The 9,516-nt window shown below is 50.0% G+C and overlaps 1 pseudogene; it reads left to right on the top strand.

The window, feature by feature from the left end:
- Window positions 1-342: 342 nt before the first annotated feature.
- On the top strand, window positions 343-454 carry LOC136429041 (U5 spliceosomal RNA; annotated as a pseudogene).
- The last annotated feature ends 9,062 nt before the right edge of the window (window positions 455-9,516 follow it).

Genomic DNA, 9,516 nt, shown 5'->3' with positions numbered 1-9,516 from the left:
TCAATTATCTGTACAGTCCTCGTATAACCTCACAAAAAATACGGACAAGGCGCCACGAAATACATGCGTTGTACGAAATACAAAGTACGTTTCCTACAGAAAACGCTAGAGGGCAGCTATGCACAGCCCACCTTGATGCGCTGATTATGACGTTGTAGCATAAGGTAACAAGCAACGTTAACGAATTCGCGTAGAAAGTTTTTCACCGTACAGCCAACAATTTTTCAATATGTTTGATGATGTAACGTAAAGCACATTTATTCCTAATTGCATAGCAGTGAATACACTACCATAAATTACGGCTTCGTTTGCAATCACTAATTATGCGTTGTGTGGTGCCGCAAGGTGTGTTTCCTTTCAAAACTTAAAAATCTTTCGCCTCTTACTAAAGATTTCCATGGATGGGAACAACCACTGAGATTACAATTTTTTTCTGTCCCTCATTTTGGAACTATAATAAATCAAGGAAAGCCACGTACATCACCTATAGCCTGACTAAATCACCCTCCCTCTTGGGGAGGCGGTAACCGCCAGAGAGCTTGTGTAAAGTAACACAAGCTACATCACCTACACCTCACCTATCTCTTGATCTCTTTGTGGGTCGTTGGGGCACTGTGACTAGTTGTTATACCATCCTAGACCACCTCACTAACATTAAACATCATTTGTAAAACATGTGACGATACTGAAACAAATCAAGACGAGCAAAGATGTGTACTGACTGCCTCTGAGCGACATGCTCCCAATGTCTGAATGTAGACCGATCCTGACTGTCCACAAGTATCAGTTCAACCGATGATAGCATGGCAATTAGCGGTTCGACCAATGAGGTACTGCTACGTCAAACATTTGTATGTTTATGTATTTTACATTTCTACGTTTTGACGCCGGTGGGCAGGGCTTTGGGCTCGGTCTTTTATATCTGACCTCTCAGACAACCGACATGCTTGTTCGATCTGTTGAACCCATGGATGACCAAAGTAGCGGACCACTCCCCGATCGAATTTTGTTTCTTTTTCCACACAGTGCATTTTCTATTGCGTAGTATTAAAATCAATCAAATCTAGCAAACAGACAGGGAGTCCAGCCCAACCCCCAGAAAATGTCGAAGGTTCAACCCTCTGATATGGTATTTCCTGCGTTTTGAAAGGGTTTCAAAGTAAACAAAAAAACGGACTGTTGATAACAGCGCTAGATCGATATCAAGAGAGGGTACATTGATCATTCTTTTTGAGTAAAGTTTCCTTCCACCGGTAGTCTTGGTGTCAGTCTTCACTATTTACAGCGGGACATCCTCTTCTCCTATTCTGCATTACCCTGGGAGCCAGACTGGATATCAGACCGTTAGCCAGTTCCGTCGGTGGCCCAAGGCAGTAAGCCCGCCGATCTAAATTAGCGAGGAGCCGAAGATCCTGATCTATTCCATGTGAGGAATCTGCGTACATTACCATTAGAAGCAAATATATCATTCATAAGTCGAGAAAGACAGTGGGATGTAGCAATAACCTGTTTATTCAACGATATCTATAACAATTTCTAATCTACATCCAATATTTGGAAAACAAGGCAAAGGAACATATAAATTAATGTTAATATAACTTCTAGATCTGCACGAACAAGAGATAGGAATGTTTTCGAATATGAAAAAGAGCTAGGAATGTTTTCGAATATACGACTCTTCCTATCTAACGACGTTTTCGGCCTCTGGCCTGGAATAAAGGAACTTGTATAGGCAAATACATCTCATGTTAGTTGATATATCAACATTTGACTATGGCTACAGCAACATATGATAATCTCGAACTCTCAAAACAACTGAAAATGTTTAAGTACAATATGCAGCATCACAGCGTGCATGCATAGGTGCTAGTATCAATCAGTGAGGTACACGTCCATTGACAGAATGGATGTTCAATGACGGTCTCCACCAGTTCGCATTCCTGTGTACATCTGGGATGTGTACCCTAACCAACCCTGGTACTGCAGGTGGTTGGCGATTCCCATCAGATGCATGTTGTTGTTGGTGTTGTTGCCAGTTCTCTACTCTTCTCACTTGTTCCCATGGTTGGTTGACGGCAGGCACACTGGTGTTACTTTGGTACCGAGGAGGAGGAGGGTAGTGCGGTTGCCGGAAGGCGTCCACATGATGTTGATACGGTCTCTGGACGGCCACTGTTGAGAGATGAGGCGGTTGGGTCGGTACCCTAGGCCGCCTCTGCTGCGACATGTCACGCTGGACAATCCCACTTTGCTGCCTCCCTGTCATACTGTAACTTTCTCCCGTAGCAAGGCTCTCCACAGCTACAATCTGTAGGCCACAATGATTCTCCGGACTACCGGGTAGACTTGGAGCACTGGCGGTGGACGTAGGTACTGCAGGTGAGTAGTTGACGTTTGGGAACTCAGAATTATTGGGCGGCGGTGGCTGACGATTTTGCACATCGTTATAACGTTGGTAGCTGTCAGCGTGTCCGGTACTCGACCCGTTGAAAGCGTTATCACTTGCTGACACACAACAGCCCAGCTGGGAGAAATACTGGCTTAACAACCTGGCGGTATAGAAAACGCTGTCCGCTACTAGCTTCACGACAGTTGTGCAGTCTGCTACGTCCTTCCCCGCTTGAAGGAACAGCTGTTGAACGGTCGGAGGACAAGGACAAATTCTCAGCTTTACCTGCCCTACCGCCTTCATAAAGTCTGGGAGAGTGAGGTAAGGAAAGAGAGATATGATGTCCGAAACGAGGGCTACCTTCATCAGACCCCAGAGTATCACCACGGGAAACACTTCAGGGGTTTTATTGGTAAGAACTCCGTCAACTACGCCACAAGGTTCCCACCTCAATAGCATCCTTATGGGGTTTTCCTTGTAAACATCATCACAGTCGACATCGCGAGTAGAACCCACAGCTTGTCTGACGTGGTCAACGTTGGTTGTCGGGGAACATACAACGTGTGAAAGACTTTGCAGGTACAGCTCATCGCTTCGTCCACGCTGATGTTGAACGGCATTCCCCGTCGGCCCACCCGGAGACTTCCTTTTGGGAGCAACGTTCGCCATCCCTTCCGTCGGCGATGCCCTCCGCTTCCGCTTCCTTCCAACGGCGCCTGTTGGAATGACGTTCGGTTGGCCAAGGGAAGCTGAGTTTGGTTGTGATGAGCAGACCAAATCTTTCACGTTCCAAGATAGAGTCTGGACCTCATCAAGGCGTTGAACTGGAGGAGTGGCCTTACGCCTCCCAACGGCGCCAGTTGGAATGACACTCGGTTGACCAAAGGCAGCTGGGTTCGGCGGTGACGAAGAGACAGATTCTTCAACGTTCCGCGAGAAAGTCTGGACCCCATCAAGGTGTTGAAGTGGAGGAGTGGCCTTACGCAACCCAACAGCGCCTGTTTGAATGACATTCGATTGACCAAAGGCAGCTGGTGGCGATGAGGAGACCGATTCTTCAACGTTCCTCGAGAAAGTCTGGGTCCCATCAACGTGATGAAGTGAAGGAGTGGCCTTACGATTCCCAGCGGCGCCAATAGGAATGTCGTTCTGTGGACCAAAGGCAGCGGGGTTTGGCGGCGATGAGGAGACGGTGGATTTGTCAACGGTCCCGGAGAACGTCTGGACCCCATCAAGATGATTAATTGTAAAAGCGGACGAACGCAGCTCTCCCACGGTCGCTGGGCGATATGTGGGTATGCCTGAGGTTTGCGACGTGACCCGAACCTGAGGATATCGAGGTCTGCTGTCTCCTTGCTGTCTGGTGTTGTTTCCTACTTCGGAAGTGAAAGTTTCTGCGTTATCTGGTAGTCTAGAATGTCGCATCGATGACTCCGTACTTTCTCCGTGGGCAAAAGGTGACACACCCGGCTCCGATTTGACATCTTGCTGAGATGGCTTTGGTGGTGTCGTTACTCCTGTAACAACTGTGCATCTGGCACCATCGTTGCTGCAGATTTTCTTCGCCGGACCGCGAGCGGTCTGGTCGAAGACTGCGGGGCTCGTGTTCTGTCCGTGTGGTTCGGATTGAAACGCATCTGGTGTTGATTCCTCTGCTGATGCATTTTCAATCACTTCTTTCCTACTGGCTATTTTGATCAGGTCACATCCAAGCAGGAAACCGCCAGGTCTGAATTCGTTTGAGAACAACTCAAAACCAAGCTTCCTGCACGCATTGGTATGAACAGACCCTTTATATTTGGTCAAAAGTTTGAAGTCGTCAACCGTTACGAAAATACCCCCTTCGCTCTCTAGAGTTGCAACTACAGTGTCCCCCTTTCTCAGCTTCCCGTATTTATAAGGTCCAGTCTCTCCTACTTGGCATTGATAGGTAAACATTTCCGAACCAATCGCCTTGGGAACTGGCGCATTACTATCGGTGACCGTCAGATCAAGGACGGCCGATGAGTCGTCTGCTTTTAGTGTCTCTTTATCCCTACACGTTCTCGGTAGGCCGGGCGTCTCCACAGGTTGACTTGGTAGTTGCTGTGTATTGCAGGCGCTTGCAGAAAATGCAAGGAGCTGAAGCAACTCGCTCGCAGTTGGATTTCGGTCAGCGATGTTTACAACATCATGATGACATTGTCTGACTTCGTGTCGCGGCGGGACCTCTGTCGTGCCTTCAGTTCTATAACCAACCTTTGAATTCGCCGCGTCCGTTATTTTGGCTGGTTCAGCTGTTTTGACGGTATCACCACAGGGTTCCGGTACGGGACAACGCAGGGCTGTCGCATCGGTCGTTGTCGTTTCAGAACTGTTGGCAGTAGACTTGGTCTTTACCAGGGTGGTTTCAGCAGCAGACGGTCCCGTATCCATCCGGCCAACACTAGCTACACCGTGTGGCTTTGGAGGCATACCAGTACCTGATGCATTAGCAGGGGGAGACGTACTGTAGGTTGACTGGTTCTCCAGACTAGCAGGCGATCCTTTGAGGTTAACACGTTGGCTATAGTCTATCGGGGCCGCCCCCAACGGCTGCGTTGCGAATGCTGTATCATTGGCGTCAGGCCCAATGTGGCGTGTGTGCTTCTTGTATTGGACTGGTAGAGAAGGGGGCATGTGCAGAGGGTCCATTGGGGCTTTCTCTAACGGCTGTTTCGCTGATTCTGCACCATGGGCGACAGGCCCAACTTGTCGTACTGAAGTGCGCTTCTCGTGTTGGACTGGTTGAGAAGGGGGCATGCGAAGAGGGTCCATTGGGGCATGCTCCAACGGCTGTTTCGCTGATGCTGCACCATTGGCGACAGGCCCAACGTGGCGTACTGAAGTGCGCTTCTCGTACTGGACTGGTTGAGAAGGGGGCATGGGTCGATGGTCTGCTGGGGCCGTCTCCGTCGGCTGCGTCGCGGATGCTGCATTACTGGCATCAGAAGGTCCAACGTGGCGTATGTGTTCCTCGGGTTGAATTGGTGTCGAAGGGGGCATACGCAACGTACGCAGAGCTCCACACTTACTAGGCTTGCTGTTAGACGAGGACGACTTTTGCACGACACCTACATTGGCGCGAACAGCATGCTTCGTCGAGGCCGTTGGATTTGCATGTTCCTTAACTGTAGGGCTTGACGTTGCTTTCCCAGCGGGATCTTGGCCAACGGACTTAGCTACTGCGCCTGCCGTGGTGTTTCCAACCAACTTGAACTCCCTTTCTATTGCTGACGTGGCAACCGGCTTGTCCATCGAAGGTTGTGGACGTCGGAGTTTGCTGGCCAAACAATCGCTTGTAACTTCCATTTCTACTGCCTGTGTGGCAACTGGATTCTCCTCGGCCGCAGGCTGTGGACATTGGAGCGTGCTGGCCAAACGATCACTTGTATCTTCCGTCTCTACTGCCTGTGCGCGTGCGGCTGGATTCTCCTCTGTCGAAGGTTCTGGACACTGAAGTCTGGCCTCGGGGATGCTCTCTTCTATTCGCACGAGGATTCTGGCTATGTCCCGTAAATCCAGCGCCACCGTGGCGACTCGAAAGTCATCTTGGTCCAGGGAAGTAGGCAATGATGACGTAATGACAGTATCACCGATTGTTCTCAAAACGGCTGGCGGACCAAGACCAACTGTGATGTTCAGCTCAGCGCACGTTTCGTTCACACAATCAATCGATACCTTAGGGTATATTCGCTGGATTTCCTTTAGAGGAATATGCGCTCCACCGATAGGGTAGTATAGCGACAGTGCATGGCCGCGATGTACAAGATCGGTATTGATCATCACCTTCTGTGACATTGCTTCTCTCGCCTGGCGTACTGCCTTTTCAGTGGTGGGTCTTTCTTTTCTGTCAACGTTGCAAAACGCCGTTTCGAGAAATGACAGCAATGCAAACAGTCTCCATATGCGACCTCCTAAAAAGTTGAGGCATCGAATCTGTGAGTATCCGAGCGACTCGAAGCACGACACCACAAGCGCGCCTACCTGATCGATGCTGATGCACTCGACTCCGAAAATCGGACACAGCTTCTTCAGCATGCTGGAGGTGAAGCTCGGCACGCCGGTACTGACGGCTGTCGCTCGGCAGTAGAAGGTTGTGCCCAACTGCACGACGTCCATGTTCTTGTTGTTGAGCTCCACTTTCCCGAAGCGCGCACCTTTGAGGTCCACACTCTCCACAGTTGGTCGTGCGGCAGCGGAATGATGTTTTCCTGGTCGCTTGCTTGGTGATCTGCCAGGGCTGTTTGTTGAAGGCGACTTGGTAACTCCATTGACCCGCGGTGGTGATTGATGTGTTGCCGTGGATGGCTTTACAACGATGAATGCTTGACGGTCCCCACTGCCAACAGATGGTCGTGTGACAGATGGATACTTGTCGGCTGGTTGCTTCTCTGGTGACCTGAAAAGGCCATTTGCTAAAGACACCGTGGCGGCTCCATTGTTTAGCGGCGACGAGTGATGTGCTGCTGAGACTGAATTTGCAGAAACGATGCCTTGTAGTTGAGCAGATGTCTCTGTTGTTGCCTGTAAGTCCTGACTTGGCATGGGGACATTGGCATCTTTCGGAGGTGGTACATTCAAGCGAGGTGACGCATGTATGGTTGAGTTACTACCAATGGGTGTACTCTGATCTAAAAGGGTCAATACCGGATATTCAGGCTCCGTTAAGAGGGTCTTCAATAACGGATTTTCAGTCTCCACAGTATGCTTTGTTGTTGTGGGTGCGCATCTTGTTGACCTTTCGTCCTTACCTTCAGCACTGTTTTGCAACATTGGAGGCGATGTGGCGTCCACGGTCTCCACGCCTGATGGTAGTGTCTTGCAAACTTGATCGGGCTTTGGCTGATCGTACTGGGGGCTGATTTTCTTTGAACCAGACGTAACGTGCAATCGTTTTGCTGCAGTGCGATCTTCCGCTTCGGCCGTTTTCTTTGTGGCGTTTTCTTGCGGTACTTTGAACCTGGCTTTGGTGAACGTTGGTTCCGGAACGCACTCCATTATCAATCCAATGGTTTCACCCTCAACGTCATCCATGGACCCGTTGCAGTCGTCAGGCTCAATACGGATCTGCTCCAACTTTGTTGGTGTTCGTAACTTATCTCTATTACCTGTTACATCAGCTGAAGCTGAAGTACTGCTTGCTGTTTTTTTCTCGTGTCTAGCAGCTGTTGTCGCCATGTTTCCAGTTTCTTTCCCCGAAACTTGAAGATCAGGCACGCGTCTTTCGTCCACGCGGGGGCGATTTGCTAAAGCCGTTTCAGAACTTCGAAGAATTTCTCCGCTTGTTGTTTCTCTATCTTGTCTAACCGCTGCTGTCGCCGTGTTTCCAGTCTCTTTTGCTGAAACTTGAATACCAGTCGCGCGGCTTTCGTCCTTGGGGAGGCGGGTTGCCAAAGCCGTTTCAGAACTTGAGAGAATTTCTCCGCAAGTCCTTGGGGGTGACACATCTGGCGGTTGAGTCACGCCGTTGTTGTGAAAAAGAACCGCGACGTTTTCATGCAAGCTGCGACCCTTGTCCGCCGGTCCAGGTGATACACTGTGGCTCTGATCATCTTCGGTGTTACCGTCAGTTCGGCAACCAAAGAAGTCCAACATCTCCAGTGATGACCACAAGTTTCTGTCTCGCTGAACTCGAGCTGGTGGTATGTCCCTCCCTGAAACTGTGCTTGGGTTGGTACTGGTGTCCACTTTATGCGCATTGCTATGCTGATGAGGCACGTCCATTGGCTTTTCTGATTCTTTACAGTCATCACGCCTGGGCGAAAGCAAAGAAGAGGCCATTGTTACACCGCTGTTGCTAACTTCGTTCCCACGATGATCTGTGTGGTCGATGGCTGACCCCTGGGGTTCCTCGACTTTTGTTACGCTAATGTTGCCCTTTGGGTCAGGGGATGTTTCCTTCGGTGAATGCCTGCCATCTGTTCCGACGTTCGACGTCTCCCCTTGGACGTATCGCTTCCCCACGTCGCCGTTATTCCTGACCTGACATCTGCTGCTAGGAAGTCTTGATGTTTCATCTGGAGCCTCAAGATTCAGACTCTGGCTGGCATGCGGACTGCCTGGGCAATCCTCTGCGGTGGAATCACCACAATTGCCGTTGTCCTTCTGCCCACCACTTGTTGATGGCGTTGTAAATAAAGGACTCTTTATCATGCCGACACTGCATGGGACCACGGTGTTTGGTGAACAATGGGGACGTGAAGATGCTTCATCAATCTCAATACGCTGACGAGTGAATTCCTCCAATCTCTCCTCCTGTTGGCATGGGAGATCAGTGAAAGCGTCTTCTTCGGGGGTATGTGCTTTATGAGCAACCGGAAGACAGTGTTTTGTCTCAGCAAGCTCAGTGGGGTGGCGGGGTCTGTCATCGTTTGAGTCACCACTTCCTGATGCCAGCACGGAAGATGACTCACTTTCTGCAGAAACCTCGTCAATGACTACCCATGCCAAATCACCGTTAGAGCTAGCTTTGTTTTTCGGAGGGTCACGGGGGCTTTCGTTTCTGTCACTCTCCTCTCTATTTTTGATACGGTTAGACTGTTGGTGAGGTGTGCCCACAGCCGTTTCCTTCTTCTTGACATCCGTCTTACACTTTCTCTCCACAGACTTGACCTTTGGTCCTAGATCAACGCTTCTGGCAGCTTTTGCATTTGAGGCGTCTGTCGACGATGAAGTTTTGCCCCTGCTGTTACTGTTGTTCACGGTCGAAAGATCGGCTTTCTGTTTCAACCGGGTTTCATTACTGTCTCTACTTCTTTTTTTGGAACCATCGCGATCTTTGGTCTGCATAGTTTGTTGACGGCAATCTTCTTGGCGTGTTTTGTCGACTTTGCAACAGTATCTTTTACAGAGGCGGCAAAGTTCAGGGTAGCACCGCTGCAAATCGTCAAGCAAGACGAGAGGAGAGGTCCCTTCCCGTGGTTTACCGTGCGAAACACCCCGAATGTTCTGCAGGACTCGAGTTTCTGACCAGGACGCTCTGTGCAGTGGAACTCCGGCGACTTCTTTGAATATGTCATACGGGTCCACGTGGCTCGGCACCCGGGGGAACATCACGTCAACCACGGCGTCTATCGGAACGTACTTCCGTTCCTTGCGGAGGACTT

The sequence above is a fragment of the Branchiostoma lanceolatum genome, chromosome 2 (genome assembly GCF_035083965.1).
Source record: "Branchiostoma lanceolatum isolate klBraLanc5 chromosome 2, klBraLanc5.hap2, whole genome shotgun sequence".
Taxonomy (NCBI): domain Eukaryota; kingdom Metazoa; phylum Chordata; class Leptocardii; order Amphioxiformes; family Branchiostomatidae; genus Branchiostoma; species Branchiostoma lanceolatum.
Note: the sequence above shows the minus strand (reverse complement) of the source record. Positions and strands in the feature narration are given on the sequence as shown.